General features: G+C 37.4%; 1 long non-coding RNA gene across 1 annotated transcript in view; it reads left to right on the forward strand.

Annotated features, from left to right (window-relative positions):
• Positions 1–4388: 4388 nt before the first annotated feature.
• The window catches only part of LOC115293205, a 21375-nt gene continuing 13690 nt past the window's right edge, over positions 4389–12073 (forward strand). Inside the window, exon 1 of the long non-coding RNA XR_003909419.1 lies at positions 4389–4453. This is a non-coding gene — a long non-coding RNA (uncharacterized LOC115293205). The remainder of the gene's footprint in view (positions 4454–12073) is intronic.

A 12073-nucleotide genomic window follows, 5' to 3' on the forward strand; every position in this document is an offset into this window, starting at 1 on the left:
CAGCATTAGCAGCAACTGAAAACTTCGAGAAATGCAAATTCACCCCAGATCTGCAGGCAGCTTCAGGGAGGGGCCCAGCAACCTGTTTGAACAAGCCTTCCAGGTGATTCTGATGCACCAAAGTTGGGAAACTACTGGATCAAACACACAAACGAACAAACACAACATTCCAAAAGAGAGGAGATGGTAATAAGGGCAGAGCCTGCAGAAAAGATACTGCACCGTTTTGCTAGTTTATTGATTGCCTTAGTGGAATGGATTTGATTTTTTGGCCATCTCTGGAGAGGCTCAAATCATTTTGGCTCAGTTCAGGCTTTGGCCATGCATGGTTCCACCATCATTTTAGGGGAGTCCTGGCACCAAGAGCACTGGGAGATTCCACCACCCCCTTATCTGGGTCAGAGTAAAGACTGATAGTCACAAACTAATCGTCATGAAAATGGCAACTAAATGGTTACTGGTTGTTAGTTGTTGCTGTTTCAGATTGTAGAAGTGACTCTGGATGTAGAATTTTTAAATTTTTAAATTTGGTTGACCTCGGTGATCAAATTAATCAGACACTTGATCAATTTCTTTCTTTTCTTCCATGTGGATACCAACTTTAGACTGCCTTCTCCCTCCCATTCTGGAAGTAATGGATACTGAGTGTAAAAATTTCAGAAAATACAATGTAAAGAAGAAAATGAAAGTCATCTGTAATTCTATAATCCAAAAGTAACCACAGTTAAAAACTAAATATATGGGGCACCTGGGTGGCTCAGTCAGTTAAGCGTACAACTTTGGCTCAGGTCATGATCTCACAATCTGTGAGTTCAAGCCCCGCATCGGGCTCTGTGCTGACAGGTCAGAGCCTGAAGCCTACTTCCAATTCTGTGTCTCCCTCTCTCTCTGCCTTCCCCCACTCACACTCTCTCTGTCTCTCTCAAAAATAAATAAACATTAAAAAGAATTTAAAAAAACTCTAAATATTTGAGATGTATCCTTACAGGCCTTTATCAATGTGCACATACACACACTTATAAAATAGAATGTAATCACACATTGTTCCATAATAGATATTTTTCACATAACAACACAATATAATCATCTTCCCATGCCAAAAATTATAGCTCACTTGTGAAGACTGCAATAATACTCCATTATATGGATAAAAGTAATTCATTTAACCTGTTGCCATATTGATGCAAGTTCTAATGTTGAGTTTTACATAAAACAAGGGTATAATTCAAGTACATGTATTATAAAACACTAGTCTATTTCTTTACACTAAATTATTAAAATTAGGGTTTCATGGCCAAGAGGCTTTGAAGAGTATTGATAGATATTGCTAAATTTAGGCCTCCAGAAATGTTCCAATTTGTACTCTTAGTAGGAATGTACAAAAGTGTCTGTTGCTTCATCCCTTAATACTGGGTGCGATCCATGTTTCATCTTGCCCATCTAATGGGTCAAATGTGTTCTTCCTTGTTTTTGTCACCATTCTTTAATTACTTGTTAGGGAAAAAATTTCTTAGATTTATTTACTGGCCACTGAAAATGGCATCTTCCATTCTTTTGATGATTTTTCTTTCTTTCACATAGTATCCTCCTGATGAGGCAGTTTCTCTCAATGCCTTCCCTTAAAATTAAGCCCCTAGTAGCAGTTACTAATTATGTGGGCAGTAGATGTGATAGTCATGGTGGGCACTATCCTAAATATGCTTCAAATATTAACTAATTCTCACAATAACTCTACAAAGTAGATACTATTATGATACCCCTCTTACAGATGAGGAAAGTGAGATCCAGGTCAGAGTCCATACTTCTGTTCCAGAAGTAAACACGTGCAGCCTGTTTCCCAGAGCCTTGCTATTAAGCACAGGACTTCACCCCCAGGCTTCTGCCACTGCCACCACCACCATTTCTACAGCCTGTAATAACTGTCATTGTAGTACTATTCATTAAACACCTACTGTTAGATATGTTCTAGTTACTAAAATAACTGCTTTTTTTGTTTATTCAGCATTCAATCAACAAATGTTGCTTTTGGTAAGGATCTACTATAATTTTCGCACTATTTTAGCTGCTGGAGATATAATAGTAAACAAAGTGAACAAAACTTCTTGCCCCAATAAAGCTAACAGCCAAATGGGGAAACAAATCAAAGTTGTATACATAACCACAGCAAGTATGGGGCTTTACCATATATTATCTCCCTTAGTCCTTATGACAACCACATGTTTTTGTATTCAGAAACCCAAGATGGAAAGGTTGAGTGCCTTGCCCAAGGTCATCCAGCTTAAAAGGGGCGGAGCTGAGGTCTATACCTTCAGTTTCTTTCCCCCTTAGTATTCTTGTACATCCATCTGACGATGAGGGAATATCTACCATGTGCCATGGCTCCAGACCATGGTTTCCTCTTTTTGAAGATGAGGGCAGAGAGTTCTCTGAGCAAAAAAAATGTTTTGCCTGCTTGCTAGTCCCTCCCAAATTAATTCACTCCAAGGTCCTGTGGTCTCCTTTATTGATGTCAAGGAAAAGTACTAATGAACCTAGGATTATTTCAGTATGACTGAAAGACAAAGATGGGGTGAAGAGTCTATCATTTTGAATATATATCATTCTATATATACACATCTACATATATATGTACATACATACATATACATACACACACACAATCTCACTGTAGACATTTTTCTAGAGAACTAAAGAGACTTAATTGAAAGGGGAGGATAGGGACATGGTATCCCTACACATACTCTCCCTACCTCTTTTTCATTTGTTTTAAAATGCATGTGAACTAGCTGAACCCGTTTGGCTGTGTCTATTCAATTACTGGATTTGATTTGTGTTTTCTGACAGCTTTTCAAAAGAAAATAGCTTCATTGAATCGTCAGGACCCACACACAACACATGTTAAAGACCAAACAGAAATAAGTCACCACTCACCAAAAAATACCAAGCAAAGCTGTTTCCTCAAAAAGTACATTTTCGAGGCCTTAGATGAAATATATACTATTTAATAAAGCCCACACTTGAGTGGAGAGCGAAGGCAGTCCAAGGGCAAACAGAACAAACAACGGATGTTCCAAGAGTTCAGTTGTAAGTAAGAGGGAAAAAAATGTAGCCATCGCTGGCTAGGTAAAAATGTCTTTTTATATAAAACAAATTGGTATAAATCCAAGAGGGCCAGATAGTGCCTATCAATTATTATTACTTAGAAAACACTGGCGGTGCACAGGGAGATTCAGGGCCAGGCACAGGTTATGATTGTCCCTGGAAATCCTTTCCCCTTGTTTAAAGATAAAATCGGTGCCTGAGAAAGCAAGTCTGCCCAAGGCTTCACCAAGTACCTCCTCCTGGTGAGGCATGGGTGTTTGAAAAATAACTCTTGAAATTAGGTAAGTTTTATAGATTAATTTCAACTCAAAAGGGAAACAGCCGAAGTTGTTTCTGATTATATAAAAGCACCGATTATATAAAAGTAAAACAGTCAGACTATAACAAAAAGAACATAGAACATATGAAAACATAGAAATAATCCTTAATCCTACTCTTGGTGATAATTTCAAACATTCTGGTATATTTCTATCTATCATAAGGGAGAATTTTATGATCAGTTATAGCCTAATAATTTTGAAGGCCTAGTTAAAATGGATAAATTCCTAGAAAAAAAAGATTAAATGTCACATTGACATAAAAAAGAAATATAGAATTTGACTATACCTGTGTGTATTAAGTAACTTAAAACGACAAAGTTCTGTTTTTCTCAAAAAACTCCAGACTCATATGGGTTTTTGGAAAGTTCTACCAAATTTTTAAGGAATATTAATCTCTACTTCACACTGTAAGGACGCAGGTCTGATTCAGCCATCCCCTGTACTTAAAGGGGAAGGTGCCGGCTTCTCCGTATCATTGGCCAATGAAAGGGTGCACATTGCCCAGGGAAAAAGGGACAACTCCTATGGTACCCAATCAGGAGAGGCCGGCTAACACCTTTGACCTTTCTAGGGGCGGGCCTAAAGATGGAGGCTAGTCACACCCTGCCCTATGTGAGGGTCTTAGTGACGTCCTACGTGAGGGTCCTGGGCCCACTCTGTGATTGGTCAATACCCTAAATGTTGTGATTGGCTCCCACTACTGCCAGTATTGATAGGGGGGTAGGGAATGGATGCTGTACCTGTGTCATCATTTCTTGTAACGCCCCCTTCCTAAAGAAGCTCCTAAGCCACCATGCCATGTTCGGGGCTCTCTCCACGTGGCCAGCGGGTTGGTGGAGTCTGTGAGCCCGAGCTTAAGCTGGTAATAAAGCCCTTTGTTTTTGCATGCATGACGTGGTCTCCCTGGTAGTCTCTGGTTCCTTTTGGGGTGATATTGGAAACTTGGGCATAATAACACATGCTTTTGGAAAACAGAAAAAGGGCAATATCTATACACATCATTTTACAAGGCTTGATAACCTTATCCAAAGGTAAGTGAAGACAACACATAAATGAAAACAATTGGCTACTTGTACTTATTAACATGGGTTCAAAAATTATAAATAATATATTAGTTAACTTACTGTTAATTTTAAAATAATACATCAAGACTAAGACTTTATCTCAGACATACAGGATGGTTCAACAGAGAAAATCTATTATAAATGTTAGAGTATTAAATTAATGGGGAAAATTGTGTGATGAGATCAATCAAGATAAAAATACATTTGATAAGATTCAACACAAATTTATGATAGAAACTCCTAGTACTAGAAATAGCAGGGAATTTCCTTAGCTTGATAAAAGTTCTTTATATTAAGTATTATATTTGATGGAGAAACTCAAGATTCATTCTCTCCAAGATGAAATTAAGACAAGGACTCCTGTCACTAGAGGTCTTGGCTGAAGCGGAGGAAAAGACAAAGAAACAATAAGAATGAGAGTTATAGGGGTGGTAGATTATATTCCTGTTCACAATTATTCACTACCCCCTTCCCTGCAAGAGAAAGCATAATCGCTGCCCAGTTGCCATGTAATTTGCAGGACCTTCCTCTGGGAGGAGGAAACTTTAACCCTATTGTCATCAGGCTTGACCAAAGGATTTGTTCTGTCCAGTGACTACGAGTGTATTGGACAGTGTGCCAGTTCCAAGCAGAAGCTTTCCCAATCGCTGTGTGAATTAGTTGGCACCCTTGAGCTTTTCTTGTGCTCCAAGAATGGTATGGTCCTAATTAGAGCTGCCTCTTCATCTTGGATCCCAGAAAGAGAAAACATACAGAGCAGAGCTGAAGCCAACATACATTCAATGTGTTACATGAGTGAGAGAGAATTTTTGTTGTTATACATCACTGAGCTTTGGGGATTGTTTGTTATCATAGCATAACTGAGTGAGAGCTGACTAGTAGAGAAAGAAGGTAAGAGATAACATGGTAATCATTTACATATGATATAATCTTTTATCTAGAAAACCCTACAGATTCCAAAGACAGACTATGAGAATGGGGGAGAGAACTAAGCTTACTGAATATGAGATCACTCTTTTTTTTTTTTTTTAGCATTAGCAACAGCCAATGAAAAATGGAATAAATACTAGTACATCATTCCCACTATCAAGAAATGTATTAAATATCTAGGAGTTAGTTACATTAATAAAATAATGTACAAGGTATCTAAAGAGAGAAAAGAAAACTTTAAAATAGTAGTAAGGGATGTAACAGATGATCTGAATAAATGAAGAAAATCCTATGCTTTTTGATGATACAACTTAATATTATACTATAAAGACATCAATTCTTTCACTTACTTGATAAATTCAACACAACCCTAACAAAAATTCTTCTTAGGTGTGTTGGAGGAACATGGTAACAACTTACTTTAAAGTTTATTCAGGCTAATTTGTTAGTGTATTAACAGACTGATGGAAAAAAGTCCATAAAGTCTGTTAATGGCTAAGTCAAGCTAAAAAAGCAAGAATAGGGAGGGAGCTTAGTCTCTCTATGAAAACACATAGCAAAGCCATAGTAACAAACAATCGTGGTGTACTGGTACAAAAAGCAGATGAATAGGCCAATGAAAGAGGGCAGAGAGCTCAGATACTGACCCATATGTATATGTGGACATTTAAATATGATGACAAAGAAATGACAAGTCAGTACCTAGCAGCTTACATTGGGAAAACGGACTCCTTACAGAGACAGAAATACAACTGGATCCTTGACTCACATACCATGCAAATGTGGACTCTACACTGGAGTAAAGACTGAAGGGGGAAAGGTGCCACTATAAAGGTTAACGGAACAGAATGTAGGAAAATGTCTTGGTGACCTAAGGGCAAGGAAAAGCTTTTCAAACCAAATTTCAAAACCACAAGTCTCAAGCAAAGTGCTGACAATTTTGACACCATCAACATTAAGCCTTCTTGTTCAAAGACACCATGCACACATTCATTACTCAGAAGGTATTAATGGAAAAATATTTACAATGTCTAGACCTCACTAAATGAATAACACAAGTGACTTCTATAAATCAGCAAGAGAAAGGCAGTGACACCAATGGAAAAATCGGCAAAGGATAAAAACAGGCCATTTATCAAAGACTACTTCAATTACTAACTAAATATAGGAAGAGAAACAATGCCACAAATCATTACTAATCCAAGAAAAATAACAATGAGTTAACGTTTTATGTTTATCAGACTGGTAAAAGTTATAAAGATGGATACGACTGAGCGTTGGTGGGGACATGGGGATACAAGGGACCTCATCATGACAGGACTACTGCAGTATTTCTGGAGAGCAGCTGGCACTACTTAGGCAAATTAAGAATGTACATTCCTGAAACCCAGCAATTCTACCCCAGGTGTGTATTTCAAAGAAAATCTCACATGGATCCATAAGAGGATGTGCTTGAGGAGGTTTATTGCAATGTTATTCACAGAAGTGGAGAGTCAAAAGCACCCTGAGTCCAACTGCTGAGAGAGCAGGTGGATAAAATGTTGAGGACACCCACTCTGGAGTACTACACAGCACCGAAAAGGAATGAACTAGAGGTGTGCATAGCAACGTGGATGGATCTAAAGACACATGCTTAGTGAAAAATTTCATATCAATGAGACATATAATATAACAGTTCCACATAATTAAATAACTCATTACAAAACAATATTTATTTCATAATATGTATATACAAAAAGTACATGTTTAAGACATTAGAATGGTTGACTAAGGTAGGGATGGAGCCTAAAGAAGTATATAAAGTTCATTCCTTGAAATTTGGCCATTTGTAGGAAAGTGGATGGACCTCGAGGGTGTCATGTTAAGTGAAATAAGTCAGGCAGAGAAGGACAGATACCATATGTTTGCACTCACAGGTCTAAGAGGAGAACAGGAGAAACATAATGGAGGACCAGGGGGAGGAGAAGAGGGAAACAGAGTTGGGGAGAGAGAGGGATGCAAAACTTGAGAGACTATTGAATACTGAAAACGAACTGAGGGCTGAAGGGGAAGGGGGAGGGGGGAAAAGAGGTGGTGGTGATGGAGGAGGACACTTGTGGGGAAGAGCACTGGGTGTTGTATGGAAATCAATTTGACAAGAAACTATTTTTTAAAAAGTTCATTCTTAAGTCTCTACCCAAAGATAATAGCTGATAACATTTTTGTATCTTTTATCATAATAATATTCATCATAATAATGAGTGTCATTTATAAAAGACTACTTATTGTGGGCTAGGCACTATGCTAAGTGTTTTACATACTTCATGAATTTAATCTTCCTAACAGCCTCAGGAAGCTGATTCCTTTGTTACTTCTTCTAAAGAAGACAAAAAATGAGATGGAAAAAAATTGAACAACCTTCCCACCACCATCCAGTCAAATAGAGAATGGATCGGACACTAATATCTAGGCACTTAATCATTACCCTAGTTTGTTTCCATCTAGACCTTTATCTACGTGATAATACAAGGTCACATTTTCTGTTACAGGAATGAGATTATACCATAGTACTGCTTCACACACTATTTTTTAAAAAACTTTTTATGGTTTTTAAAAAATTTATTTTTGAGAGACAGAGAGAGACAGCGTAAGCATGGGAGGGTCAGAGAGAGAGGGAGACACAGAATTTGAAAAAGCCTCCAGGCTCTGAGCTAGCTGTCAGCACAGAGCCCAACATGGGGCTCAAACCCACGAACCGTGAGATCATGACCTGAGCCGAAGCCGGATGTTCAACCGACTGAGCCACCCCAGGTGCTCCCACAATATTTTTAAAAATTTAATATTTAACCATATTATGGGTCTCTTCACCTTAGTAAATATAGATCTTAAATCTCATTTTGAGGAGCTTTATAATATTTCACTGTCAAAATGCATGATGGAGGAATATGATAGTAGGGAGATGAGGATGACTTTTAGCTCCAAATGCTATATGTTTAATTAGAAATGAAAGAAAGATTCCAGCATGTCAGAGAGGTCTTGGTTGAGGAGGGATTCTTGACAACATTTAGCAGATAGGGAACCTAGAGCTATTATGTAATCTTCTTATAAATATGAAGATTATGTATTTTGGTGGTTTGTTTTACTGGAAGCAGTGTCACCAGATTATGGAAATTATTCTTATATATTTAATTTTTATACGAGTTATAAATATATAAGCATACGTATTTATATATACATATGAACATAATCTATAATTTAAAGCAACGGCTATTTTTTAAAAAATAGACTTTGTTTCTTCTTTCCCAGGATTGCTTTCATTATTTGGGGGTCCTTTGTGGTTCCAGTTTCAGGGTTATTTTTTCTATTTCTTGAAAAGTGTCATTGGAATTTGTAGGGAATGCGTTAACTCTATAAAACTTTGAATAGAATAGACATTGTAACCATATTATTCTTCTGATCCATGAACATGAAATATTTTTCCATTTGTGTCTTCTTAAATTTCTTTCATCAAAGTCTTACAGTTTTCATTGCACACATCTTTTGTTTCCTTGATTCAATTTATCCGTAAGTTTTTTGAGTTTGATGTTATTTTGAATGGGATTATCTTCTTTATTTCTTTTTCAGGTATTTCATTGTTAGTGTACAGCAATGCAACTGATTTCTGTATGTCAATTTTATGTCCCACAATGTTACTGAATTTATAGTTACTGAATTTATAGTTAAACAGCATTTTTTTGGTTGAGTCTTTAGGATTTTCTATATTTAAGATCAGATCATCTGCAAATAAAGAGACTTATTTTTTCCTTTCTGATTTGGATGTCTTTTATTTCTTTTTTCTTGACTAACTGCTCCAGCTGAACATGTTGAATAGAGGTGGTGACAGTGGGCATCCTTGTCGTCTTCCTGATCTGCACCACTGAGTATAATGTTAGTGTGGGTTTGTCACTTATAATCTTTATCATGTTGAGGATTGTTCTTCCTATACCAAATTTGTGGAAGAGAACAAAGCTGGAGGCATCGCAATTCCTGATTTCAAACCACACTCCAAATCTATAGTATTCAAAACAGTATGGTACTGGCATAAAAATAGATATGTTGACCCAAAGAACAGAACAGCGAGTCCAGAAATAAATCCTCACATATATGACCTATAAATATTTGGCAAAGGAGCCAAGAATACTCATTGAGGAAAGGAGAGCCTCTTCAACAAAGGGTGCTGGGAAAGTGGATAAGCACATGTAAAAAAATGATATTGGACTCCTATCCTGCATACCCATAAAATTTAATTTAAATGGGTTAAAGTCTTAAACATAAGGCCTGAATCTATAAAACTCCTTGAAGAAAACATAGGGTAAAAGCTGCTCAACATTGACTTTGGCAGTGATTTTTTGGATGTGATACCCAAAACAGACAACAAAAGCAAAAATCAACAAGAGGGACGACACCAAACTAAAAATCCCCTGCACAGCAAAAGAAATGATCAACAAAATGATTAGTCAACCAATGAAATGGGAGAAAATATCTGCAAGTCATATATCCAATAAAGGATTAATAGTGCAAATTATAGAAAGAACTCATACAATTTAGTAACAGAAAAACAAAAAAATTGACCACCAAATGGGCAGAGGAAATGAATAGACATTATTCTAGAGAAGACATAAAGATGGCCAAGAGGTACATGAAAAGGTATTCAACACCACTAATCACCAGAGATGAAATGAAAATCAAAACCAGTGAGATATCACCTTATACCTGTTACAATGGCTGTCATCAAAAAGATAAGAGATAACAAGGGGCAGAGAAAAGGGAGCCCTTGTGTACTGTTGGAGGGAATGTAAACTGAGGTAGCCACTGTGGGAAATAGTATGGAGATTCCCTAACAAATTTAAAAATAGAATTACCATATGATCTAGTATTCCAATTTTGACTATATATCCAAGTGAAATGGAAATAGGGTTTGAAAAAGATAACTTCACTCCCATGTCTATGGCAGCATTATTTATAGTAGCCAAGATATGAAAGCTACCTGAGTGTCCATCAGTGGAGGAATGGATAAAGAAGATAGGGCATATATGTAGACAGATACACACACACACATGCGCGCGCACACACACACACACACACACGATGGAATATTAAATCACAAGAAAAAAGAAAATTCTGCCATTGTAACAACATGGAGGGAATTTGAGGCCATTATGCCAAGTGAGAGAAATCAGAAAAAAATAAATACTGTATGATATCACTGAAACATAAAACCTAAAAAAGCCTAACTCACAGAAATGGAGAATAGAACAGTGGCACCAGATGCTTGGGGTGTAGGGGAATTGGTCAGAGGGTACAAACTTGCAGTTAGAAGATGAGTAAGTTCTGATGTAATGCACAACAGTGTGATTATAGTTAACAATCCTGTATTATATACTTCAAAGTTGCTAAGTGTTCCATCGCAAAAAAGAAATGATAATTATGTGAAGTGATGGAGGTATTAGCTAATGCTACTGTGTTAATCATGTTGCAATATAAATGTAACAAATCAATGTGTTATATTATGTACATTAAACTTACATGATGTTATATGTCATTATACCTCAATTAACAAAAAAGAGATTTTGGGTGATCCTGAAAGAGGCCGAAGGAAGATGATAAATTTCACTCATGTGTATTCATCTTAGCAACTAAAAACGGTGATGTCCTCAATGAACTTTGTGAGCATGCCTTACCAGAGTCGATTCTTCCTAAGTAGATAACACTAGCTTCAAAGGGTTTAAGTTGATGAGAAGGGAAATGTTTATCAAGTTGTGTTGGTTACTCTTCATAATAGTGATGGCACATGGGCCTGGAATGGAGCTCTACACTTCTCAAACTTCTAGCACAGTCAGCTGACCTATTTGATCCTCACAGCTGCCGACTGAGAAAGGTCATGAAGTGACACTATCACCTCCTTGTAGATGAGGAAACTGAAGCCCTAAAAACTTAGAGACTTAAACATTTTAGAGATCTCCCCCACGCTCACAGCAGTGTTTTCCTGGACCTGCAAACCCAGTGCCCCTCCTATGACTCCATACTTCCATACCTCCTCTGAACTTAAAAAGGAACAGCATTACTTACAATGAATGGTGCAAACTAATGAACTTAAAAAATGATGTAGAGATTGTACAGCAGCAGGAAATATCAGATGATTTCCGTGCGTGTTTAGGTGAGGGTGCTTTGAGGTGCACAGGTGGAAACAAGCTGATATGCAAGCTAAGACTTTAGCCAGCAGACTGCAGCCCTGCAGTCAATAACCTGTCTGCATTCCCACACAGGGGATTTGGGTGAGAGAGGAGAGGATAGTGAGAGGGGAGTATACTCGATCTAAAGTTGTAAAGCACAAAGAGTAGAGTTGACTGAGAGGCCAAGTGTTAGATGGTCCCCCTGTAAGTTAGACAGAGGTCATTCACTGTGATGTCATGTAACAACAATGAAGATTTCCTTCCAATCACAATCTTCTGCAAAGAGCAATTCAATAAAAGTGAGCAATGACAGTCCATTGTGGACCTTGAGGGTGTCATGCTAAGCGAAATAAGTCAGGCAGAGAAGGACAGATACCATATGTTTGCACTCATAGGTCTAACAGGAAATTTTCAGAATGATCTAGCTTCAAGAAAAGCAAGCAGTGAGTAGTGCTTAAGAAAAATT

The sequence above is a fragment of the Suricata suricatta genome, chromosome 6 (genome assembly GCF_006229205.1).
Source record: "Suricata suricatta isolate VVHF042 chromosome 6, meerkat_22Aug2017_6uvM2_HiC, whole genome shotgun sequence".
In the NCBI taxonomy this organism is placed as follows: Eukaryota; Metazoa; Chordata; class Mammalia; order Carnivora; family Herpestidae; genus Suricata; species Suricata suricatta.